Source organism: Eptatretus burgeri, chromosome 12 (genome assembly GCF_056783735.1).
Source record: "Eptatretus burgeri isolate ZD-2024b chromosome 12, Ebu_testis_v1, whole genome shotgun sequence".
Classification (NCBI taxonomy): domain Eukaryota; kingdom Metazoa; phylum Chordata; class Myxini; order Myxiniformes; family Myxinidae; genus Eptatretus; species Eptatretus burgeri.
The window spans coordinates 76,022,879-76,050,666 of NC_140972.1; the positions used below are offsets into that span (position 1 = coordinate 76,022,879).

Sequence of the window (27,788 nt, forward strand, 5' to 3'; positions counted from 1 at the left end):
CCTCCCAAGCTAAAGGGCCGAATAAAGGCTGCGGCCATCATTTATTTTGGGTGTGTGCGTGTGTGTCTGTGGGCCCAGTCTATAAGTAGCAATTGTTTAAGTGCCTTGTACATTATTTGCATTTCCTTTCTTATAGTTGGATAACTCTGCTCTTTGTGTGTTCCCTTCCCCTCCCTGCCAATTGTAAATAAATCTCCATTCTGTTAAATGTTTCAGCTCGTTTCTGTTTTTCTTTCATTGGTTTAGCATGGTGTGTGTTGGGAAATTGGGAAGCGGCAAATTGTGCATTTGGACCGACGGCCCTCGGTAACCATCCGCTCAGGTTACGCACGGTTCGGGCACACTAACGGTTCGTTCCGCTCGAGCTCCGCCAAGGGTGAATTTCCCCGGTACTTTGGACGACATGGGTATTTAGGTAAATTGAAATTGGCAATCGACCCTATCCCACGCGGTCGACCTATTGGCGATCTTCGGTCCGATAAAGGACTCGTTGGCTCTGGAGTTATCTGGGGTGACGACCTATAAATTTCGGGTGTTCAGTGGAGCCGACTCCACTGCTTCATCTAGCGGTCGTGCTCGCCACCGAAACTCGGCCCCACAACAATAGGACCAGGGGCCATAGCGTGAGAATAAAGAAGAGAAGAGTTAACATTGTCGTTGGGCAGGGGTCTTTTACTCAGTGAGTAATCAATTCATGGAATGGTCTCCCTGGAAAGATAGTCTCAGCAGAAACAGTAGATAACTTCAAATTGGAATTGCATTAAATTGGAATTGCTGTGTGAACTGTGCTTCCCTGCTGACGGACCTCTGGTCGCTTGTACATGATGCTGCGTTGAGCCTGGGGAGGAACTGCTGTAATCTATATATCCGGGTTCTTCCCAACATCTTTTTTCTTTGTTCCTTTCACACTTTTCTAAATTTTTATTTATTTTTCACAATTATCTTTTCATTCTAATTCTTCCTTTTTCTTCTCTTTCATCTCTTTTACTCTCTATTCCCCTCTTTCATTATCTACCTCTCTGAGGAGAAGTGAATTATTGCAGAAATTTTTCTGTAAGGCTCACTTGGCTGCACCTGGATAGGTTTGAGGATAGTGGAGTAGTGGCTGAAACCTGAATCCTATCCAGGTTCTTCCTGATGACTCCATCTTTGTTCTTTTCTTCTTCGGGTTCCTTCTTGATCTTCAAATTCAATAGGTACCGAGAACTGTTGGAAATAGAAGGGTATAGGGATATTAGCAGGTCTTTCAGGTAGCTTGAGCACGTATGGGTGATTGTGTGCATCTGTGCGGAGTGTCGTGTCTGTGGGGGTCTCGTCAAATAGTGGAGTGTGGTTGATGTGTGTTTATCACTCAAGAATCACCTTTACCCACTTCCCTCCCCAGAAGAACTCCAATAAATAAGATTCATCGGATATCTGTCTGTCTGTGTGTTTGTTCACGTTTTTTTTGCAAGGACTGCTAGACCGACAACCACCAAATTTGCAACACGGCCCAAGTCCAATCAAGGAATTGTCCTAAGGGTATTTTCATCCACAACCTCAGCCTTTAAAGACCCCAAAGAACCATAAGACCTTTTTTTAAACATCTTTGAGAGATTAGAATACATGCTTGAGAGAAGACTTTCTATATGCTTGGGAGATAAGACCCTTAAGACTCATAAGACCCTTAAGACCATTGAATTCCCCGAGCATAATTAAGACACTTTAAAACCCCAAATACCCCAAAAACCCTTTGGACCCCAAAAACGGTTAAGAGCCCTAAGACTCTTGAAAACCCCAAAGACCTTTTAAGACCCTTAAGTCTTTTGAAGACCCTTAAGACCCTGAAGACCACTTAGAATCAGAAGACGTTGAAGACCCTGAAGACCCCAAATGACCCCTTTATCCACTGGTGTTCTGGCTCTCTTGCCCCCAACACAGTTTAATCCCCCCCCACCCCCACCCATCAGTTCTCCTGCCCCTGACCCGCCTACCCCATTCTCAGACCTGCCAGCTCTCCTGCTTCTCCCACTTCTCAGTACCCCTCCCCACCCCCCCCACGACCCAGGCAATGCCGGGTATCCCTGCAAGTAAGAAATATAAATAAAACTAGAACGACACTCATAGAGCACATAGTCTCATCTCACGCGCGTTCATTCTGAATAATACTATCATCATAAACAGAACATCTATGATTATGGCCCACTATTATTATGGCCCATGCACCCTATTATGTCACATAGTTTCTTGCCATGGGTTATGAAGTTCATGTATTTAATTATTCACTCAAATCCGGTCATAGGTCAGACATATGATGTTTCAGATTTTTCGGATAAGAATTTCAATTCAACCAATTATGTCGAGAATACCCCTTCACCGATGACATCTTCGTAATCATCCTATTTACCCCATGGGAAGTTGGCATAAATAAAGTTTCAATTTTTTTCGTTGAGCAGTTTTGCAGAAAATTGTCCACATTTTCTTCTTCAATCCAATATGGCTGCCATAACATGTGACTGATGACATGATAAATTTAATTTTTCACTCACATCGGGTCATAGATCAGAAGATATATGAAGTTTTATATTTTTCGGTTAAAATTTTCAATTCAACCAATTATGGCTGGAACATCACTTCATTGATGACATCATCGTTGTCATGCTATACACACTAGAGGGAGTTGATGACATCTGCCAAGTTTCAAATTTTTTTGTTGAGCAGTTTCAGAGAATATGATGTCCAATTTTTATCCTTTAATCCAATATCGCTGCCATACTATGTGATCTATAATGTCAGAGATAGCAATGAAATATTCTCCATGGGGAGTCCCTCCTATATGTTTTAAGTTTTGCATCAATCGGACAAGTGGTTGCAAAGAAAAACATTTTAAAAGCAGAAATATAAATATGTGACACACACAGAGACACACACACACACACACAAACAGGCACACAGACAGACAGAGGCATTACAATAGTCTCGCATCCTCATCAGCGAGACAAAAACTTCCAAAAAAAAAAACACAAATTTTTTTTATTGTTTTATTAAAATAATTGAAATATACATTTCCCCCTTTTATTTTTTTCACCTTTGGGATATCTCTGGGTTTGCCTCATTATCTTATCCCCATTCCTCCCTTCATTGCCCCAATTAAATTACATCGTTTTAACAGATGATTGGTTTGGTGTTGATGTGGTATCGGCATGATGAGCCAAATGGCCTCTTCCTGCATCTAATTTCCTTGTGTATGACATGTTGTGTGTAAGACAATGATGAATTGATTCAATATTGGTGAACATCTGGATTGGGATCTGGCCTATCGGTGGGACACAAAACATAAGCTGTTTAGCCTGGCAGAGGTATGGGCTCCACCAAGAGCTGTTCTCGTTAACTAAGTCCTTGTGGGCCCTCAGAAACACTACGTGATATCGACAGAGTTGGGGACAGACAAGCCAGAAGAGCATTTGGGCAAACCCACAGAGCTGGTGGAAGGGAGCCCAGGTCAAAAAACCAGTTAAAACCAGTACACATTTTCAACTGGTCTCTATTGGTTCTAATTGGTCTTTAACTGGTCTCTATTGGTTTCAACTGGTACCAGTTAAATTCAGTCAGAATTCCAATTTCCCAGTTGAAAAAAACCAGTAGCTCATATTTGTACCAGTTAAAGTCTTACTGGTTCCAGTTGATACCAGTTGCAATGTACTGGTCCCAGTTGATACCAGTTGCAATGTACTGGTCTCCCAGTTGATACCAGTTACAATGTACTGGTCCCAGTTGATACCAGTTAGTTAAATACAATTGTATTTCAACTGGTAATATATCACTCTATTCCAATTTCCATATTAAAACCAGTAAGAAACCAACTGGCTTTACTGGTACCAGTTGGCTACTGGTTTTCAACTGGTACCAGTTGACCAGTAAGCTACTGGTCTTTACTGGTTTTTTGACCTGGGAGGCCAACCGTGTCCGCGTGTTGCGGCTCCCATTGATCGAAGGAGGAGAGGCGTGGCCGGCTGGGTGGGGCGTGGTGTTCTGCAGCGCGAACAGTGCTTATTGGGATGCCTTACTCTCAGGACTCCCAAGCTTTTCCCCAAATTGATCCAACACATCTGCTCTAATCCCCCCCCTGCTATATATACGTGGGCTTTTATTGTCTCCGGCCCACACCTCACCTCATGCTGTGATGTCCCGCATTCCTTCCCGCTCACTCACCATTGGGCGCCAATTGTCCTGATAGGTGGAGCAACTCCTTCATGACCTGCACCCCGATGGTCCTGGTGATCCGCGATTGGTGCCATTTGTGAAGCCGGCTTTTCCTGCCTAAACTACGGGATGAAGGCCGACCCAAATGCTTAAAAGGACATTTAGGACAGATTCTACAAAGGGTAAAACATCAATAAATGGTGTCAAATGGGTTGATAATTTTAGAAACATACATATTGTGATGGGTAGGCATCATCTGACCATTACATAAGTGACACATATCTAACATCACAATTAATTAATTTTCGTTTTTGCTAGACATTGACTTTAAGGAAATAACTGTGCTATATTAAGAATCTTTAACCCACTAGGAGTCATTTCCACGACACTTTGATCATAATTACCATAAACACAGCTATAGACCTCAACGCAAAGAAAAACAGAATACTCACCAATTACAAAAAAGCAATGTGGGACAATTTAAATGTGATACTGAACAAGAATTCCAACAACTCAACACTAACAACATCACCAACATTGATATTCGCAACAAACATTTGATATAATCATCACAACCGCAGCTACCAAATATAATACAAAGGGAAACATTAAAAAAAATACAAGCCAAACTTCATGCCATAAGCCGTACACCTCATCAGACAACAAGACGACTTAAAACACAACACACCAACACCCAAAGTACCAGACATAGTAGAAAGGATTCAAGCATTAAATACAGAAATCAGCAACAAAATATCTGTGAAAAAACACAAAACTGGCACTCCTTTCTACACATGCGAGACCACTCAACCAAGACCAAACATTTACACAAAATTATAAACAGCATCACTAACTCCAACAGTGACATAACATAACACAGCCAACATACCATCAGAGACACAACAAGCCAAAATCGTCATAGATCATTAATAGGCAAATACTGTACAAGTCAGATTGAACCCAGAAAAGGGTAAAGAAGTATACAAGGCACAAATTCAGCTACCAACAGGACAACACCATCACACCATTCACTCTTGCACGAACGACAAAATTCAACAAAAACATCAAATATTCGCAGCATATTAACTTTGACAACATTTCCAATTTACATTTGAAACAGCTTGGACCACACAACATATCAGCCCTTACAAATACAGCATACAAAACTTTGCCTGCCAACACTCAATAATTCCCCAAATTTAGAAACGAGGCAAAATCATTACCCTCTTTAAACCAAATAAAGAACGCACCAAAGCAGCCTCCTACAGATCTATCACATTATTGTGTACACCCTCCAAAGTTACAGAACGTCTAATACTGACACTCACAAACCCTCACATCCCAGCACAGGTTCAGCCCAAACCACTACACAACAACTCTCCTCACAAACCTCACACAAAACACGTTGGATAGCTTCAACAGTAGAAAACTGCAAAAAACGCACTATCTTCACTCCAATAGACATCATCAAAGTATTTGATGCCACCCCAAAATTCTTACTCACAAACAAAACACCCAACATAAACATGCATAACAACACCAAATGCTGCCTTGCCAATGACCTCACATGCAGACAGTCATATGGAACTTTTAACGCCATGTCATCACATACAAAATACTTTCCCAACGGAATCCTTCAAGGCTCGGTCCCCTACCCCAAAATCTTTACTCTTTTCATGTACAACATTCCACAACCACCCGAAAACATAAAAATCTGCCTCGTATGCAGATAACGTAACCATTACCTCTACTCAGAGGAACATCAACACAGCCACAGCACAACTTCAACCCTTCCTCAGCACCATACAAACCTGGCTCACCATCAACAGACTATAAGGAGGCCCCTCAAAATGAAGTAACTCTTTTAACAAATTACACCGAGGAACATAGGGCTGCACCACACATCACACTGAACAACATCCCAATCGCACGCGAACACACACACACACACACACACACACACACACACATACACACATGCACGACACACACACGCAAGCACGCACGCACACACACCAAAAATACTTGGTGTCATTTTTAACACATCCATGTCATTCTTAGATCCCATCACAAACATTAAAAAGAAAAAGAGCAATGAGAGTTTGCAGACCCTCACCTGGACTTGTTTTGTGTGGTCTTTGTGTAGTTTTATGTGGTGTATTTTGTGTGGTGTTTGTGTACTGGTGTGTTATGTAATGAATGAGACATAACTAGAACTGCCACATTATAACTGCTGGCACTGATGACCGGGTACTAAGACGTCCCGCCTTGATGCAACCCCACTTTGATTGGACACCTGACCCCAACCCATGACGTGTATTATTATTATTCAATTGAATTCAGAATGGGATTAAAATAAATCCAATTCAACTCAAATGGAAGACCAAATAGGTACAGTCCTGCATTGGAGTAAACAGAAGGAACCCAAACAAGAAAAAAAGAAAAGATGAAGTCATCAGGAGGAATCTGGATAGGATTCACATTTCAGCGGCTACTCCTCTACTCTCAAACCCGTACAGGCACAGCCATGTGAATCTTATTTAGAAAAAAACAAACAAACCCAGATCACAAAATTAAATAATTCTGGCTGCCAGACCATGTATCCATTCAAGTTGCAATTTAAAACATGTATTCCCCATCACGACGAGATCACAATTGTGAAGTTTCATAATGATTGATTAAGTGGTTCCAGAGAAAACATTATTTAATACTTTTCTTAAGTATAAAATGGCTGGCAAACCACATGACTTCTCAATTATTCCTGAACAACCATGTACACACATGCCTTGGGGAACAACAGGAAAGCTGAGAGGTACGCATGCTCACTCTGTGGAGCCTGGATTCGAATCCCAACCCAGCGCTAAACTGTCCTCCTGGTGTTTCACAGGCTGGGTGATTAATCATTGTGCATGTCGTCTCTCGGATGGATGATAAACTGGGCGTCACATCTGCTGGAATTCCTCACCCCTCTCCCTCCAAACCCTACCCTCTCTCTCTCCTACCCTTATCCCTCTTTCCGACCTCTCTCTCTCTCTCTCTCTGACCCCTATCTCTCTCGGACCCCACCTCTCTCCCCATTCCTCTCTCCCCACTCCTCTATCTCTCTCCCAACCCTCCCCCTGGTCCCCAATATATCACCCCTGTTGAGGAGTCTGTAGCATGTACAAATCAGATACGGAACTGACCGATGGGACGCAAAGGTTGCTGCATGTACGAGCTGTTGATTTTGAATACTCCCGCCACAGGTCTCAAAGTGTGTGTGTGTGTGTGTGTGTGTGTGTGTGTGTGTGTGTGTGTGTGTGTGTGTGTGTGTGTGTGTGTGTGTGTAGGTTCCTGTTGTTACCTGCTATCGCCACGTGTGATGGGTGGGTGTCAGGAAGTGAAACACAGACCGACCAGGTGTGTGTGTGTGTGTGTGTGTGTGTGTGTGTGTGTGTGTGTGTGTGTGTGTGTGTGTGTGTGTGTGTGTGTGTGTGTGTGTGTGTGTGTGTGTGTGTGTGTGTGTGTCGTTGATTGGTATCTACATATGCGGGTTTCAGAATGTGGAATGGAATCCTCCCTGGGTAGGCTCAAAGTATCCACCTTCCTTTCAGTAAGGGGTCACGATTTATGGACCAAACTGTGAAGTTTTCTGTTATCAAAGTTTTGTACCGAGGGCTCTCTTCAGGATCATCGCTGAGCCCCAGACAGCTTCCAACTGTAGTTCGTTTGTTACGATATTCCCAGGGATGGTTTTTAGCTCACCTGTAATGTAGTTCCGGGGAGCTTTGGGATGGCGTGTCATCCATCCATCTGTCCGTCAATCCGCAAATACTTGCAAATTCTTCTCAGAAATTACACATACGATTTCAATGAAATTTGACCACAACCTTCATCACCCATGGTGGCATAAAAAACGGATTCTGAAGGGGTTTACAGAGGGAGTTTATGGGGGGGGGTTGGGAGTGGGTTACCTCCCCAAAGAGGGATTTGCTTTTTTCTCAAACGAAACACACAATTCTGATGAAACTTCACTACAACCTTCACCACCCATGGTGTCCCAAAGTTTGTTCATGACATTAGAAAAATTTGCTTTAAGTGGATTTAAGGGGGGTTGCCCCACAAAATATGTATTTTCTTTCTTCTCCGAAACCACACACACAATTTAGATGAAACCTGACCACCAGCTTTATCACCCGTGATGTACCAAGGATTGGTCATGGCATTAAAAAAATCCATAGGTATTTACTTTCTTCTCCATTATATATTTTGTGGGTCATCCATGCCTTTCAGTGGTTGCCTGGTTGTCTTATCCAGCCACTACCAGGTGAGCGCCCAGGGGTATTGCTCCTATGTTTAATAACTCTGTGATGTTCTTTGCCATCATTCCTGTAGCTCCAGCTATCAATGGTACAACTTTGGCATTCTTCAGCTTCCAGGATCTTTTCACTTCATTCTTGAGGTCTGGGTGTTTGGTCATTTTCTTAATTTCTGCATTGTTTAGTCCAAAAGCACTGGAAGTAACACCTCAATCAGCTAAGCTGAAGAATGTACCGAAGTATGGCATCTCTTCCTTCTACCGGAGTATGATATCTGGTCGCAACGCTTTGTTTTCAATGTTCATGCTCGATGGGATCATTAATTCTTATGTGAGCAGTACTTCAATGTTTTCAGTGATTGCTTTTGGTTAATGTTCCCACAAATTTTCTGGAATTGGGATATCAAAGTTTGGCAGATGTACCAGTAGTTAACTACAAACTCTGTTGTGTCAGTGTGTGTGCAGCTGTTCTGACATGAGTGTATTTTGTGTGTGTGTTCGGTCATTAAGCACAACATGTCATTCTCTTTGCTAACCCCACGTCCACCCCTCACCTTTTTTCATACTCTCTCTCTCTCTCTCTCTCTCTCTCTCTCTCTCTCTCTCTCTCTCTCTCTCTCTCTCTCTCTCTCTCTCTCTCTCTCTCTCTCTCTCTCTCTCTCTCTCACCCCCTCCTTGCACCCCTCCCTCCCACAGTATAGCAACGTTTGGTGAAGCAGAGCTCTCCCCACCACCCCCCCCACCTTCCTTACTCTTCTCCACTTCCTAGCTTCCCCTTCCTCCTGCCTCCTCTCTCTTCTCTCTCCCTCCCCTCCCTCCTCTCTCAACCTCCCCCTCTGTCTATTGACCCGCTTCATCAATTGACGTGAAACTTCAAAATTATGATCTGGTCGTGATGGGGAATATATGTGTTAAATTTAAACCTGATTGGTCTGGCCTGGTCTGAATTTAAACCATGGTCTGGCAGCCAGAATTATTTAGTTTTTTGAGTCTGCGTTCTTTTTTATTTTAATTTATAATGAGGAGCACTTGGCTGTGCCTGGATTGGTTTGAGGGTAGAGGTAGAGGAGTAGCAGTGGAAACCTGAGTCCGAGCCAGGTTCCTCCTGATGACTTCATCTTTGCTTTTGGCTTGTTCGAGTTCCTTCTGATGACTGCAATGCAGTACCTATTTTATTTGGTCTTCATTAACCTCCGCCATCGAAGATCGGAGGTTACTGTTTTCACCCCTTTCTGTTTGTTTGTTTGTTTGTGAACAGTATTATGGAAAAACTCCTTGACGGTTTTCGACGAATCTTGGTAGGGGGGTTTGGTATGGTCCAGGGATCATGCCATTTGATTTTGGACTTGATCCCCCCCCCCCAAAAAAAAATTTAGAGAAAAAAAAAATTTGGGGGCATTTCTACATGTTTTAAGTGATTTCCAATCCCCCCCCCCCAAAAAAAATTGTTAGAGAAAAAAATTTTGCAACTTTTTTTAAACAAAATTTCGAATTTTTTTTGCATTTCTACGTTTTAAATGATTTCTAACGCCCCCCCCCCCCAAAAAAAAATGTTGGAGAAAAGAACTATAACTCTATCAGCACTGTTGACATATTTAATGAATAAGATATAAGGTTCACTTGAGTGACCCAGCAGTATTGGCGGCGGAGGTTTTGCACTCTCCCAAATGCTCCCCCTCTAGTTTTCCTCCGCCATCGAAGATGGACGGAGGTTACTGTTTTCACCCGTCTGTTTGTTTGTTTGTTTGTTTGTGAACAGTATTACGGAAAAACTCAACGGATTTCGATGAAACTTAGTGGGGGGATTAGGTATGGTCCAAGGATCATGCCATTAGATTTTGGACTTGGTCCAAAGTCCAATATGGCCGCTATGGCGGCCATTTCGAAAAATTATTTGAATTTTTATTTTTGCATTTCTACATGTTTTAAGTGATTTCCAACCAAAAAAAAAAATTTGTTTGAGAAAAAAAAAAACAGCAAATTTTGCAACTTTTTTTCAAAAAAACCTTTCGATTTTATTTGAAAAATATTTGAATTTTTTTTTTGCATTTCTACATGTTTTAAGTGATTTTCAACCCCCCCAAAAAATTTGTTTACTTTGATGACGGCATCAGATGCTGTTTATCACAAGAAGTGCATGACTGTTCTCCACACTCGATACAGATCATTTGTAAGAAAGAATGAGGAAGCCAGTTCAAGTCAAAAGATGCCACCAGAATCAGTAGCTTTGGCCGAATTGATATCCTATTTGGAAGAAAGAAAGTGTACAGATGACAGTTACACTTTCAAGTTAGCCGATCTCACAAAGCTTTATACAGAACGTCTGGCACAACTGGGAGGCGATATCTCAAAGAGGATTAATTCAACTCACCTTAAGGACAGGCTTCTCAGACACCTTCCGCAACTTGAGGCACATAAGAGCAACCATGAAGTGGTACTGTCATTCAAAGAGGACATTGGTGAAGCTTTATTGCATGCTTGTAGACAAAGCTCTGACAACGACGCGGTCATTCTCATGAGAGCTGCCCAGATTGTGCGCAAAGATATTTTGCAAAAGCAATACCAATTCAATGGATCCCTAGTTAACGAATCATATAACAACTCACCACCATCATTGGCAGCGTTGATGGAAATGATTTTTGCTGGTACAAACATACAAAAACAGAACGCAAACAACAAGGGAGGCGTCTCTGTGCAATCCTTAACTCAACTTGTAACATTCAACACTATGAAACGAGGAAGGTTGGAAACTACAGCAGAACGTCACAATTTGAAATGTGAAACATCACTGCCACTTTACCTGGGTCTTCTCATTCATAGCAAAACAAGGAAACGGGATCTCGTTGACGTTCTTTTTCAACATGGTTTGTGTGTTTCCTATGATCGCATACTGGAGGTATCCACAGATGAGGCCAACAGAGTCATAGAAATATACAAACATGACGGCGTCGTGTCCAACAAAATTGCGAAGTGGAATATTCACAACAGGCAAACTAGACAACATAGATCATAACCCATCATCAGCATCAGCACAAAGTTCATTTCATGGAACCGCGTTATCACTGACACAATGTGTTTCACATGACAAAAGTGGCAGCATTCGAAATCATGAGAATGTCACTGAGAATGAGAACAAACAGCGCTCCAAAACCATAGCTGCCCTTCCTGCATCTTACAGTGATGTGCCTCCTGAAGCATTTCCAACTAATAATCCCATTCCAAGAAAACCAAAAGGTCCATCCACTCCAAGTGTGTCCTCCGGAATACAGGACAAAGAAAGTCAGTGGCTTTCGTTCGTACAAAGTCTGCAGGAGAAGGAAGGTCTTGAGAGTGAAGATAATATCTCCTGGTCAGCATACATGGCAAATCTGCCATCGGCTGCCAACTGGTACAAAGTATACTTTGAAATGAGCTCTTTGACTTGTTATATGATTCGTCAACTAGGGATCCATTGAATTGGTATTGCTTTTGCAAAGAACCCGGGATTGTCAACATTTTGTTTTGGCGGCCATTTTGGAATTCAAAATGGCGGCCATACCATTTGTCAGACATTTCAAATTATTGCCTTATTGAACTCAGCATGTCAACATACCCTTGTGTACAAAATTTGAGCACCACAGGTCATTTAGAACCCAAGATAGGGATTTTCAACATTTCGTCTTGGCAGCCATATTGGAATTCAAAATGGCGGCCATAAGGTTTGTCATACTTTTCAAATTTTTCCATTATTGAATTCATTATCTCAAAATGCAACTGTGTACCAAATTTCAGGGCCATAGGTCACTTGGAACCATAGATCGTAATCTTCAATGTTTCGTCATGGTGGCCATATTGGAATTCAAGATGGCGGCCGGTCCATTGGTCAGACCTCTTGGATCCGCCAATTTTTGAACTCAGCATGTCAAAATACCCCTGTATGCAACATTTCAAACTTTCTGCCGGATGTGAACATCTCGAGCAATTTTTGTTACATATCTGCCCCACTAAGGGGTGTGGGAGGGAAGGTGTAGGGTGGTGAAAATTCCACCATATTTGTGTATGTAATAAATACATGATTCCAAATGACAATTGTTTTGGGTTATTGCAGCCAACAAATGGCCATTTCGAAAGGTAAGTTTCCTCAATTGAATTGCCTTGAAATATATTGTTGCGGAAATGGCTTCTTGGTGGATTGTATAGCTTAGCAACAGTTATTTCCATCGTGCAAGTTTAGCTTTTGTCAGGTCAGGCAAGATCAGATCTGTGACTTGCTACCGGTACCATGTAAACCTGTACTAACCTGTTTCATGGTCAGGTTGTTGGTGACTAAACCGTCTCCCCCACAGGTTTTCTGGTGAGGAGGGTGTATGGATATGGACACCCAGCAGCATTAAAAACAAAACCTGTCAAAGGGCCGAGGAGCTCCTTGTGAGCCAACGGTCATCCATATCTGGGACCCAACTGTGGCTGCAGATGGCCTCCTGAAGTTGGGTTACCTTGTTCTAGGAGGTTGGTGGCAGGATTTGTACTCTGGTCACCTTCAAACACTTCATTCCATTAAAAAATGTCCTCCTGGTGTTTCACAGGCTGGGTGATTAATCATTGTGCATGTCGTCTCTCGGATGGATGATAAACTGGGCGTCACATCTGCTGGAATTCCTCACCCCTCTCCCTCCAAACCCTACCCTCTCTCTCTCCCACCCTTATCCCTCTTTCCGACCTCTCTCTCTCTCTCTCTGACCCCTATCTCTCTCGGACCGATATCTCGGAGCGATATTGGACAAAACACATTAAAAAAAAAACCACAAAGAAAACTGAAAACCCACTTTGTGGGAGTACCTCATGTGCAGCTGCCCTTCACAGGGCAGCTCACTGGATGACGGGATTGGGGCAAAGCATTCGGGACCTCCATTCTTTGATGATTGGAGGAACAATATGGGGTAACCTTCCTGAGTCGAATTGCGGTGGTGTGTGTCAGGGTGGTACTGAGGTGTCTTCGACCAAGCAGCAATCCCCTCAGGTTAACCTTGGGTTAAACCTTCGGGTGCGTGCCTGGAATGTCCTGTCCCTAAGAGAGAATGATCACCTGTCTCTGCTATTATCTGAGCTCCAGCGTTTCAACGTCGGTATTGCAGCATTCTCTGAGGTTTGAAGACTGGATTTTGGTGAGATCATGGTGGGTGGTTACACCTACAACTGATGTCGTCACTTTGATGGTTATCATCCCCAAGGAGTTGCTGTAGCTGTGTCCAAAAAGCTGACTTCCTTGATGATAGAGGTATCACCAGTCAACGAGCATATTATGAGACTGAGGATTCGTCACTCTGGATATCATTTCCCTGGTCTCTGTATATGCTCCAACTGAGGCAAGTGATGTCAATGTGAAGGAAATATTCTATGCTACCTTCGAGTCTGTGGTTGATCAGTGCCCCTGGAGAGATACTCTTGTTGTGTTGGGGGATATCAAAGCATCGACTGACACTTACATGGATGGTTATAAGACATGTGTTGGTCCCCATGGGTCTGGAACTGTGAACCAGAATAGCACTAAGTTCCTTGACTTTTCAAGAAGCCGTGGAATTAGGGTGGCTGGTTCATGGTTTCTGCGCCCACAGGCACATCACTGGACTTGGTATTCCAATGCTGGTGGTGTGGCAAAGGAGAATGACCATGTTCTCATTGATGGTCTTCGGAGGATGATCCGGAACTGCAGGGTGTGCTGGAGTGCTCAGGTCCTCAATAACGACCACAGAATTGTTGTAGCAACTCTGAAGTTTCAGCTTAAATCTGGGAGAATGGTACCATCACAGCCTGGGCTGGATGCTGGCAAGCTCAAGTCAAACTGGATATGAGTTAATGGCAGACAAGGAGGTCTATGTGCAAGGAAACTGTGAATGGGTCGAGCATCATATGTTGTCAAGTGATTTTCGTCTGGCTTCCAGAGGAATTTGTGTGTTGTGTTCCTCCAAGCTGGTCCCTCGGTGTACTGCAGTTAGAGCGGAGGGTGGTGGGCTCTTGACAGAGGAGCCGGAAGTAAACTGGCCCACTGGGGCAGTTACTTTGAGCGACTGTACGGAGGCTGACCTACCAGCCGTTGAGTTGGATGTCAAGGTTGTAACTATCCATATTGCTGACCTTACAATCAACTGTGAACTACCTTCATTTGTGGAAACGCAGGCTGTGGTGAACCAGTCGAAAGGGGGTAAAGTTCCTGGATCTGTGGCATCTATGCTGAACTTCCCAAGGCTGGTGAAAATGTTGTACCCATGTCGTTGCATGCAGTTATGTGCTCTGTTTGAAGCAAAGGCATCATCCCAACTGACTGGAGGAGGAGCCTTGTTGTCCCCCTCTGGAAAGGGAAGGGTGATCACCAGGAATACAACAACTAGCGAGGGGTGATGCTACTCTCAGTGCCAGGCAAGGTCTTTGCTCAGATAATTCTTGAAAGGGTTTGCCACCATTTCCATGAGCACCAGCATCCAGAGCAGTTGGGCTTTATACCAAAGAGGTCAATTTGGTCGTATCCTTGCTCTCTGGGGCCTCACCAAACACAGGCGAGAGTTTCAACAGAGGCTCCATGCTGCCTATATTGATCTCCACAAAGCGTTCAAATCAGTGAATCGGGATGCCTTCTGGCTCTCTGGGTCCTCACCGAACGCAGGTGAGAGTTTCAACGGAGGCTGTTCGCAACCTATGTTGATTTCCGCAAAGCATTCAAATCAATGAATCGGGATGCCTTCTGGAGGAATCTCGGTCTTCGTGGGGTGCCACCAAAACGTATTAATGTGATTTCTGAACTATACTCTGGTACTGAGAGTGCTGTGAGTTGTGGTGGTTCTATCTCTGACTTATTTCCAGTTATGACTGGAGCTTATCAGGGGTGTGTACTGGCCCCACACTTTTTCAGTGGTGTATGGACTGGATTCTGGGGAGAATGTCGGAGAGACAAAGCTGTGGTGCATCATTTAGGAATGTCAAGATCTCTGAATTGTGGCTGATTTCACCGATTATACCGTCATTTTTGCAGAGATGCTGCATATCCTTATGGGGGCATTCGAGGCGCTGAATGAGGAGTTTCAGCTGCTCGGATTACAGGTTTCCCTGGTCAAAACTAAGATCCAGGCATTCAATGACATCTTGGATGCTGCTGTCTTGTCTGTACCTGTTTGTGGTGAGGATGTTGAGGTCACAGAGAGATTCACTGAGCTTGGCAGTGATATTCATGTCTCCACATGTTGTGAGATTGATGGCGATAGACGTCAGGGTCAGGCCTGGGGAGTCATGGATTAACTGGATCATGGGATGTGGCACTGTCGGCACTTATGCAGGAAGACGAAAGTCCGAGTCTTTAAGTCCTTCGTCCTTCCAGTCTTGCTCTATGGATGTTGGACTTGGACTCTGACCAAGGATCTGAGATGGAGACTTAACTCTTTTGGTACCAGGTCTCTTCAGAGAATCCTTGGCCATCGCTGGTCAGACTTTGTGTCCATCGAGCGGTTGCTGAGAGAGATTCAGATGAAATTGTCTCCTCTTCTGGTCTTCCTCATGTGTTGTGTCTTTGGGCCCATTAAGGCTTGTATCGATAAGGATCTCCCCCTAGTACTAAACCCAGGGTAAATATTTCACCCTTGTAAATAGAATTGTGTGTTGTGTGCTTGTGTGCCTTGTTCTTCCTTCCTCATTCATAAACACACACATGATTGAACCAGGTCTCCATTGAGTATTTGAGTCAACATAGTGAATAAAACCATTCAGTTTTATAAATCCTATGAAGGCCAGATTTGGCAGGAAGGTTAGCGTTCAACCTTAAACTGCCCCCCCCCCCCATTGAGCGTGACAACCCACTCCAGTCACCATTTAGAGGGCATATTGTGGAGCATGAATCCAACGTGTCACTCGATTGACTTCGGATAAACCAAATTGAGTTAGGTAAAGGAACGATCAGGCCCTCGATCCGACTCGGTGCCTCTGGGCCGATTGGCCGACGTGACTGTTGTAACACTATATTGACCTTTATGAACCTTATAATAAATAACAAAATCCTTCAGATGTTTTCATTTTTCTTTTGTCATATTATGCTTTATTTTTTCATCCCTGCTTGTTCTTTCCTGTGGTTATTTTTATGCAATTTTAATGAAACAAAAAACCAACTGTTTGCTTTCTCATTGCAATGATGTTATTGCCTGTGATTGCATTCACATGGCTTCCATTCCAACAGTAAAATGCTTGTCTAAATACTGCACTTTGGCTGAGCCTTGGGCACCAATTTAAAACTGATTGCACAGAATAAGTTCAACACCACCTGATTTAAATTCCAAAACATGAATTCTCGATTCCATTTGGTTTTTTAATTTGATCATTTGCATTGTCTGATGGGGTTCCCATCACATTCACAATCATTATGGTTAATTTTTTTGTTTGTTTGTTTCTCAATGTGTATTGTTGAGCACACCATGACATCATTTTCCAATTACTTGAGGCCAAACCAGATTTTGCAGTGCACAAAATAACCTGTGGTCACCTGCATAGAGAACATTATCCTCCAGCTGTGTCCAACAGGATGGTGCAGGTAAACACTTGCCTTTGAGTGGTCAAATCTGCATTTGAGTCTTGACCCAATAATAAACTCTCAGGCTGTTGTTTTACATGCTGTGTGATGGCTGCATTAATGGGTCGACCCTCCTGCGGATGAGATGTTAAGCTGGGAACTCGTTTACCAGCTTTGGTTAGTGGATGTTCAGGATCCCACTTTTTGATAAAGAGTCTGCGAGTTATCACCAACATCCTGACCAAAGTCTGTGCAGATTTTTGAATGTCGCTCATGAGATGAGTCTCATTGCTTTATGATTAAATAAATCAACAAGAAAAAGAGCAATAAGAGATTGCAGTCCCTCGCCAGGACTTGTTTTGTGTGGTGCTTGTGTCGTTTTGTGAGGTCTATTTTGTGTGGTGTTTGTGTACTGGTGTTACGTAATTATTAAGAGACATAATTACAACTGCCACTTTATAACTGCTGACAGTGTTGACCGGGTACAAAGACATCTCAATTGGATTGTATTTTTTAAATTAGTTCTTGATGATTGATTGTTATTGATAGATGATAAATGATATCTCCAAACCCACGTATTATTTACTTTTTCGTTTCTTATTTGGTCTTGAACAACTTTCTTCCTTCTTCATACTATCTTTTTCAAACTTTTCTTCTCTTTTGTTGTTTTTTTCCTGTCATTGAAAGTCATAATGATGGAATTCAACTCCCCCCCCCCCAACTACATAGTCCATACACGGCTCCTGGACTCGACGAGTTTATACAATCCCTACAGGATAAGGATATCAGGAGACATCAAAACACTTTTACATAAAATGCAGGTACATTGATTGGAAGACAAATAACAAATCAACACGTAATGTACCAATTTAACCTGGGATTCCGGCATGTTCAAAATGGAACAGCAAACCAATATGCCTGGTTGTGGCTTAACGGTTAAGGTGGCTGACTTCAGATCTTGGGGTCTTGAGTTTGAACCCCTGTCACCCGTTGAAATAACACCAGGTGGGTTGACTCTCATCCTTCTGAGGTTGACATAATGAGTACCAGCTTGCTGTTAACATGGGCACTGCATCAGCAGCACGGCCAGACTCCTAGAAAATGATGTAGCCAATCCGCCACAGGCTGTATACGAATAAATAAATCCCACTATTGCTCTTGAATGAATTTTGTTTCGTGGACTCTTAAATTTATCAACAAGGAAACTGTAAAGGAGAAAAACATTTTATTCTACAAGCAATATTCATTACCTTGATTCTGTTGCATGGGCTCTGCCAAAGCAGTTTTCATAGCTGAGAACCAACCCTGGATAGGTCATCATTCTGTCAAAAGATGCTTTCAGTTAGTGCGGGAATATGGGTTGGCAGGATAGCCGAGTTGTATGTGCACTGTTTGTGAGCTGTCTAGCCTGGATTCAAATCTTAAACCAGCTATAAACTGTCACCCTGGTGTGTCGTAGGCAGGAATGATGCTTTAATGTGGTGTGCGCTGTCCCCAAGTCGATGGATGTTAATTGATGGGTGTCTCATCCACTAGGATTAGTGTGTGTACTTAAACATCCCACTGTGTCTTTCTTGAAGAAGAGGTGAATTATCACTGACACCCTCACCACTTTCAAAATTCCTGCTATCTCACAGGGGCACTGCATTAGTGGCACATCTGCACTCCGGCAATGAGACAAAAAAGCAGTAGCCATGTGCTGCACATGAAACGATGAGTTCAATCATTTGGCTTGGGTACCAGTACACAATGGCACACTTTTCAAAAGCCACTGTGGACTATTTCTTGAATAAGTGAGAAGCACTAGGGGGTCCACATGCTACACCCCTAATGTTCTCAATACAACAAACACAACTAATCCTTTCCTTGTCCTATTCCCAACCCCCCCCCCCCAACTTCATTATACTCCCATGGTGCCTACATTATCCTTGAAAAGTTTGGCCAGATCAATTAAAGCATTATAGTCTCGAGATTACCCTTCCCCTTATTCCAAATCCCCCCTCTTAAATCTCAAAAATCTATTAAAGTTACAAACTTCACTGTTCCATCATCAACCCCATATGGGGACTACACTGTGCCAAAAAGTTTGGTGAGATCACTCAAGTCGTTACAGAGATCACCCATCCTCCCCTATTCCAATTCCCCCTAAAATTGAAAAATCTATAAAAGTTAAGTCAACAATTTCATTATTTCACCATATATCACCATGGAGCCCCGTTATGCAAGCCACGTTTGGTAGCACTGTGGCCCATGTGATAAGCCGGTCCGGCCCAATGTGTAGAACCCCTCCTTGCTCCTTCCCACCACCCCCTAAAATGACTACCCCCCCCCTATTATACTCCCCAATGTTCCCAATTATGGGTGCGAAGTTTGGTTGGGTGCTACCTCAACGCCCCTCAACCACTTCACTCATAATTGCCACTCCCATGACACTCATCATGAGGTCCCCAATCAATATATCTGTCAAGTTTGATGGCCCTACAATGTTATGTTCTCGAGATATACACGATATAAGAGAACAGACAGTCATCGGGCATCAGACACACAGACAGATAATAGACTGTGACAATTGGGCGATCCACCCTGCGAGAAGGGAGCCATCCTGCAGGCCACTCAGATAAGGGTGAGGCGAGACTGCTTAAGGCCTGGTCACACCTTGACGTTTTAGCCAGCGATGGCAACGTATTAAAATGTATGTAAAACGCTGGCTTACGTTGAACTTTTGATGTTTTTTTTTTTTTAAGATTCGGACGTATTCATAGCGACTTGGTCTTATGTATAACGCATTGGTAACGGACACAGAACGTTTCGTTGTGTTATAGATAACTTATACCAACGAATGCTGAACCTGTTGTCGGCCTACACAACCGATGCCCAACGATAGTCTAACTTAGGCATAGCGCGTTGCACGCATCGCCGACGATGTCGTGACGTAGCCTATTAAAAGGCTGATGCACAACGATTCGAATCATAACTGCCGTAGAAATGGAAGTGACAACATCGCGGTCACACCTTGGCGATCTTGCCAGCGTATGCCGACCTAAGAAAAATGTGTCTAAAACGTTGGGGCACATCAAATACGGTATGAGTAAGTTTGGTATACGTGAGTAGAACACTAAAGTACGCTATCATACGTCGTAGTAAGTAGAGTACGTCAAGAAATTTTAAACATGTTCAAAATTTTACGACGTACTCGGCGTATGACACACGTTCCGCATGCGATGGGGATAAGTTTTACACACGATATATGGACGCTTACACACGTCCACAAAGGCTACTTATAAGCTACTCATAAGTCAAAACACGTCGCGGTAATGTCTTTTTTACGCGAAACTTATTTCTAACATATGTTTGACGTGCTTTGAACCAATTATTTATGTAGTCCCAACACACGTCGACGTATGTAGACGTATTCCAATGACATCTTCCGGTCGACAAAAAAAAAATTACCTTGTTTCTAGCTTACAACTGCCATATAAATACGTGTTCCCAGCGGTTTTGGGAATTGGTATATAAAAATGCTGCTCATAAAAGGGGAACCCAACAGTGTTTTCGAGTCCTTTTTGAGTCGATGTCCATGTCAGCAGTAACAGTATCAGTATTAGTATTAGTATTAGTAGTAGTTTGTTCATGTTGGCAGTAGTAGGTGAGTGTGAGGGGGAGGGTGTGGGTTATGATGGATCCTCCTTGCGTCCGCGTGTCCACGGGTAGGAGACATCTTTGCACCATTGTTCGAAGTTCTTCGCGGCTAATTTTTTATGGGGCTTTTTGAACAATGAGCTATAGCTTGTTTTTACGATTTAGGTCTATTCATAACGGGTTGGACAAATGCACAATGAACTAATAATGTGCATAGAGCGCTTTGATTACTTATAGATACGATATACCAACGAATAATTATCGTGAAGCCGGCGTTCACAAACTATGCCCAACGATAGCCTAACTTATCCATATCGTGCGGCAGTTTATCTTTGCCAGTGACGTGGGGTTTGCTATTCATAGGCTGCCACTCAACGATTTAAATGGCTGCATCTCCACTATTGAAAGTAGACGCTTGTGCTCAACAATTGGATTTTTTTTACACTCAACGACTTTTAAACGGTACCACTCAGCTATTTTCATTGTTTACAATGAACGATTTAAATTGCTGTCACTCGCCTTTGTTTTTTGACGTTGGCGCTTGGAAATTTTAATCGTTTCTATTGAACGTGCTAAATCGCTCAAACCCCACTATTGAAAGTAGACGCTTGCGCTCAACAATTGGATTTTTTTTACATTCAACGACTTTTAAACGGTACCACTCAGCTATTTTCATTGTTTACAATGAACGATTTAAATTGCTGTCACTCGCCTTTGTTTTTTCACGCTGGGGTTTTGAAATTTGAAGCGTTTCTTCTGAACGTGTTAAAACGCTCAAACTCGACTATTTTAAATAGACGCTGCCGATGGACAATTGGAATCATAGCCAAGCTAGACATCGAAGTGTGAACATCCTCGTCATGCCAAAGAAAAGTTTGAAGAATGCTGCAAATAAGTGTCCTGGCCGTGGCCGTGGACGCTGACGCAAGGACGATCCATTATACCGACGTCTTTCAGCCTATGAGTAACTTAAAAGTAGCGTCTGTCGATGTGTGGCAACGATCGCGTAACGTGCCAACAACACGTTAATCATAGGTTAGAAATAAGTTTCGGGTACGCTAAACATTACCTCGGCGTGTCTCAACTTATGATTAACTTACAAGTAGCATGTGTTGACGTCTGTCAACGATCGCAGACCGTGCATACAACTTGTGGCCAGCGTAGCGGAACGTGTGAGTCATACGCCGGCATACATCGTGAAATTTCAAGCATGAAAAAATTTGAGGACAACGAAAAAGTACAACGTTTAAAGCCAACGTACAACGACGTATGGCAGTGTTTTTCAGCGTGCTCTCAATGTTATCAAAACTTACCCATAACGTATTCAACGTGTGCCAGCGTTTTAGAAAAAAAATTCAAAAATCGGCATACGTTGGCTAAAACGTCAAGGTGTGACCGGGCCTTTAGCAAACGTTCAGCACGTGGACCATTCACCTACAAACAAAGTCTTCAGCAATCAGACCCGATGAATGGTCATCAGTGATTGCTGAATATGTCATCGAAATGGCCTTCATTTATTTTTAACTCATCAGAATATTTTTGAAGACAAGTTTAATGTGTCAACTTAAGCCCCAGAAAACAGGCTAAAAACTGTAGTGAGATAGTGTTACGGATTTGGAAGCCTTTTGCACACAGACAGTCAGCAGCCCCCGCAGTTTATTTATTTCGATAAGTATGTGTTTATAGTTAGGGTCCCGTCCCTTATGTCTAATGGGAATTTAGTATGTGCGCTGCGAGTTATTTTTTTAGTTAGAATTAACAACAACAACATCCTCCCTCGCTCCTTCTACCATCAGCCTTCCTCACGCGCATGCGTGCCGAGCATAGACGTGGGCGGGACTTCCATAGCCTCAGATCGGAGCGCCACTCCAAAAAAGGGCATGGAGTGTTTCCTCTGCCCAAAGAGGCAAGATCGAGCATCGCACGCGTGCCCGAACCAATGAGAAGCCAGAACCAGGAATAAGTCGGGTGGTGAGCAGTCGGTCTGTGTGGCTTGGTCTTAGTCGTGGTTCAAGTGGCTTGGTCTTGGTCGTGGTTCAAGTGGCTTGGTCTTGGTTGTGGTTCAAGTGGTCTTGGTCTTGGTGGTCACGTGGTCGGTCGAATGAGAAGGGTTCGTGTCTGGGCTTGTCGCCATTGCTCCTGTTTCGCCCCACGTTGGGTGCCGTATCCTCGTCGCCGAGTCTGGAGTCTCGGCTGCTCGTCATCCAGCTCCCACGGACCACGGGTCCCACACGTGCAGTCGCGGGCCTAACCGCACGAGGCCGCCACATACCGACAGGACTCTGGTCCCCAGCTCGCCTTCCCTCCTGGGCTGAGGGGCTGAATAAAGACCCGACGGGGTCCATTTCGTGTGTGTGTGTGTGTGTGTGTGTGTGTGTGTGTGTGTGTGTGTGTGTGTGTGTGTGTGTGTGTGTGTGTGTGTGTGTGTGTGTGTGTGTGTGTGTGTGTGTGGTGCCTGTCCTGTAAGTAGAGACTGTGAAGTGCCTGTATTCATTGTAAATTGCATTTCTTTTATTCGGATAACTCTGCTCTTTGTCTCCCTCCCTATTGTAAATAAATATCTGTTAAATGTTCCATTTTGTTGCCTGTCGTTTCTACCATTTACCCAGCACGGTGCAGGCTTGAGAAGTAGTAAGGCCGTTCGTGCCGTAAGTTGTTCATTTGGACCGACGGATCTTGGTAATCGCCGCTCAGTTTACACCCAGATCGGGCTCGGTAAATGGCCCGTTCCGCCCGAGGTCCGTCGAGGGTGTGGGTTTCCCCGGTAGTTAGACGATGTGGGTACTTAGGTATATTGAAATTAGGCAATTAACCCTACCCCATGCCGTCGAAACATTGGCGACCATGGTCCGCCAAGGGACCCGTGACCTTTCGGACTTATCCGAGAGTCACGACCTAAATTCCAGGGTGTTCAGTGGAGACGACCCAACTGCTCCCCCTAGTGGTCGTTTATCGCCACCAAACCCCAGCCCACAACAATAGGGCCTGGTGGCAGCTTTAGATGGCATCGAAAACCAACAACAACAGCATGGAGTGAATAATAAAAAAACTAAATAATTATCCCAAAGGCATATACGTGGTTACATCATAAAGAACGAGGTGCATTCAAGCAGATGCAATTTAATAAGGTGAGGGTTATAAGTTGAAAAACGATCCAGGTGACAATTAAAAGATTGGAGGTTCAGCACAAAGGGTCACAAAGTGATCGCAAGTAAGAATTTCTTTAAAAATCTTATTAGAGTCGAATGTTGTCGGTCAGTATTGACTACACCTACCTATAGAGCTGACACTCTGTCCAGAGTATGGTCCCAATAGATGGAGGGATGGATTATTATTTGTTTGGTTCCGGGGCCACAACAGTAATCACACTTGACATTTGCATCTTTTGGTGAAAGAAGTGTCCGTGTGTGTGTGTGTGTGTGTGTGTGTGTGTGTGTGTGTGTGTGTGTGTGTGTGTGTGTGTGTGTGTGTGTATGTGTGTTTGTTACAACCACAGCTGCCGCTAGCTAATTGTATTAACTTAATAGGAAATGGTAGGAACCCGAATATTTATCATATTCCTATATTCTTGTGAGTCCGATTTGCATTCAGGAACAGAACAATTCTGGTTCACCATTTTGAAATTACTCCTCTTTCATCTAAATGCTGAAAATTGTGTTTAAAAGGACGATTTCAGTCGCAGATTTCACGTCAGCTATGGTACATTAAAAGTCCCGACAGGCTGAACTGAGTCAGTGAAAGCACAAACACAGCACATGCGCAAAAGGCCTCATTTAGCATTCATACGTCATTTTGAAAGTCTCATATTACAAAGTGTCACGAAAATGGTAGAAAACACATGATCAGTTCCAAAATATTTGCAGTCAAGTGTAGTTGGTCACAAATGACTACATCAACTGAAAGGAAAAATGTCCAAATCAGTGGATATTAAGAAAAATACAAGTGGAAATAGCTAGGCCTTGGGGTTATTCTTTGATGAAATATTGTTACGGCCACGGGTACCGAGACACCAGTTTGTAACTCAGAGGGATTAATCCCCGGTTGTCCTCAGTAGAGCCGGACCTGGGGCCACCGCTCACAATTAATGTTGTGGGACAGTGGGTTGTTTTAGAATCATGAACGCCACCCAGTTAACCACGAGTTCCAGTGTCCACCGTCTAATTATTCCGTTTAACTATTATGCCGTTTAACTATTCTAATTATGCCGTCTCCGACTCTCTGGAAAATCCTCTTTATCTCTTTGCTGATGACTCCACCCTCTGCCGTACCATCGGTCATCCCTCAGACCAGCAAGCAGCAGCTTCTTCACTCACTGCAGATCTGGATAAAATCACAAACTGGTCCAACACGTGGAACATGTCTTTCAATCCGGACAAATCTCACACTCTCACTATGTCTCTCTGAAAGGACCGTTTAGAACCCCCCCCATCCACTTTCTCAACAATCCTCTGGAAGAAGTCCTTTCTTTCAAGCTTCTGGGTCTCACTATCTGCCATGACCTTTCTTGGGAGAGCCACATTTCAAACCTCGCCTCCAAAGCCAGTCGCCGACTGGGAATCCTCCATCGTACAAAGTCCTTCCTCGGCCCACTTGAGCTCCTGACCACTTACAAAGCTTTCGTCCGCAGCCTGATGGAGTACTGCTCTCCCCTCTGGGCTAGTGCTCCTGCCTCTCACCTTTCTCGGCTTCACGCTGTGGAAACCAAGGCATTTCAGATCATTGGTATCTCCCGCAATGAGGCTGAGTCTTTGGGCCTCTCGCTCTCTCACCGCAGGCTGGTCGGTGATCTTTCTGTCTTCTACCGTCTCCTCTCCAGCCTCGCCCTCCCCCCTGCTCTCTGTGATTTGTCCCCACCACATTTCCGCAGGGTGCTCAAGGTCAGCCAACAACCCCCTTCTGGTAAAACTACCAAAATCACGAATCACTGCTCACCTTCACTCTTTCATTCCTCTTTTTCCCCACCTTTGGAATAAACTCCCTCACTCTATTCATTCCCATTCTTCCCTCCAGGCCTTCAAAACAGCTGTTCACCACCACCTCTTATCATCCCCCATCCAAATCCTCGATCTTTTCTACCCCCGATAATCCACCCAAGCCCACCTCCTTCAAATTCCCTGCTTTCCTTCCTGAAAGTCCCTGTAATGTCCATCCTGTATTCCCCATGTTCCCCGCCCCATCCCTCGACCTTCCACATATCTCCTAATTTCTCTGTTCCCCACTGTTTTGTCCTTCCCACTCCCTCCCCTCTTGTCTCATGCCCCCCTTGCTGTGCGTTGTATGTTAGCTCTCACACGAGCCTCCACAAGGTATACAACAAAAACAAAAAACTAGAGGTCACGTGGTTACCTGAACGGGGAGCACCAATCAGCTCCCCTCAGCAAAGCACCTCTTATCTTGATTTACCCTCAGCAAAGCACCAATCTTATCCTGATCAGGTCTTAATTAGGGCGGCCGAGCGTTTTAACCACTGGTGTGTACCGACTATTTTTGGTCAAATCTGTGGTAATTACCTCCCAGTCGATCTAGGTTCTGACAATGCTGGATCAAGGAAGGAAAGGACAAGCACGGACAGGTTAGAACGTCAACAAATAATTTATTCATAAGAAAATAAATACATAAAAAGAACTTTTTATTTCCGTGAGGTAAATAAGTGGATTCGAAGCACCAAATGAATAATTAATCAGGCAAAATCAATCAAAATGATCGGAAAGAGACAGAGAGAAGATGCTTATCGGGGGTTGACTTAACAACTTAACACAGACAAGGGTACCCAGCAGATCATTCGGGGGGAAGAAGAATCGTCAAATAAAAACGTCCTGGAATGTGTGCGTGTCTTGTCCATCACCAACACCCAGCGTTGCCGTGCACCCCCTCGCCAACAGGCTTGAACGCCAGTCGACATCACCCTACCCCCAAGAAACAGGTGCGCCAAGGGCAACCGTCTGACTGGAACCGACCAAGCAACCAGCCGTCTGACTGGAACCGACCAAGCAACCAGCCGTCTAGCACGTCGCGCACAACCGTCTGACTGGAACTGATGAAGCCGCCGTCTGACTGGCATGGACGAAGCTAACCATCTGACTGGAACGATGACAGCAGCCTTCTGACTGGCATGGATGAAGAAAACCGTCTGACTGGCCTGCGCGCGCTGCTCACATCTACCCACTGGAAAAGACGAACTGACGCCACTGACAAACTGTCTCGTTGTCAACACTGCCCACTCCCACACAGCCATGCCAAGAATAGAACCCCCCTTCTTTATAGGCGGCCTGTCTGGGCCGGCACAGACTCCCCACAAGTTCACCCCGCCCTACTTTCCCACCGTTACCATGACAACCCGCGCTCTCGTTATTATTCCTCGTGGGGTCAAACACCGATCGAAAAAGGGCGGGTCTCAGCGTCCCTGAAAGAATTGTGTGTCATTGTCACTGGAAAAAGGCTGGCGTCGGCATCCGTGAAAGAAATGGCATGCATAAATGTGTCTGTCGTAAAGAGAAAACGCTTCCCATAAGAGAGGGGACCTATTATTTACCCTTCTCAACGCATCACATTTAAAATCTCACCAGACATGGGGATGGGGCTATCCTGGACATGCATTCAAGGAAATACTGTAACGACCTGAGGACCGAGATGTGTGGATGCATTCATCAGATCGGATTCTGAAATCCGTTGCCATATCATCTTTCATATATTATAGCAATGTCAGAAGTGAAAATTGCACATTCTTCGATTAAACTGCAGAATTTCGGCACAAGTTCCACATATTTATGTTCAGTGAGAAGATGTGAGTAAAATGAATGCCGTATGGTGGGGATTAGGGAGAATTTTGGAAAAACCGGCAAACATGGCAGGTGAATGCTTGCGTCTCTGAAAAAGGAACAATTCGATAAAATCAGATAATTCGATTAAACAATAGAATTTCGGCACAATTCCCAGAGATCTCAGTGAAAAAAGGCGAATAAAATGAGTACTATATTAAGGGAATTAGAAATAAATATAAAAATTCAACAACGGTTATAATTACCTGAGGTAAAAAGCACGCGCATCTTAAAGGGTTCTTCTTCTTCTTCTTTCGGCTGCTCCCGATAGGGGTCGCCACAGCAGATCATCCGTATGATCCGCATAGTGATTTGGCACATGTTT

The 27,788-nt window shown here is 43.9% G+C and overlaps 1 long non-coding RNA gene across 2 annotated transcripts; it reads right to left on the bottom strand.

Annotated features, from left to right (window-relative positions):
- Positions 1-58: 58 nt before the first annotated feature.
- Positions 59-27,788, bottom strand: LOC147015935 (uncharacterized). Of its 2 annotated transcripts, XR_015049935.1 has the most exons (4): positions 27,670-27,788; positions 18,257-18,328; positions 4,192-4,304; positions 59-1,206 (listed from the first exon to the last, which is right to left on the bottom strand). It is a non-coding gene; the product is annotated as an uncharacterized LOC147015935 (long non-coding RNA). The 2 variants fall into 2 exon arrangements; XR_015049934.1 differs by lacking the exon at positions 27,670-27,788 and having other exon boundaries at positions 18,257-18,338.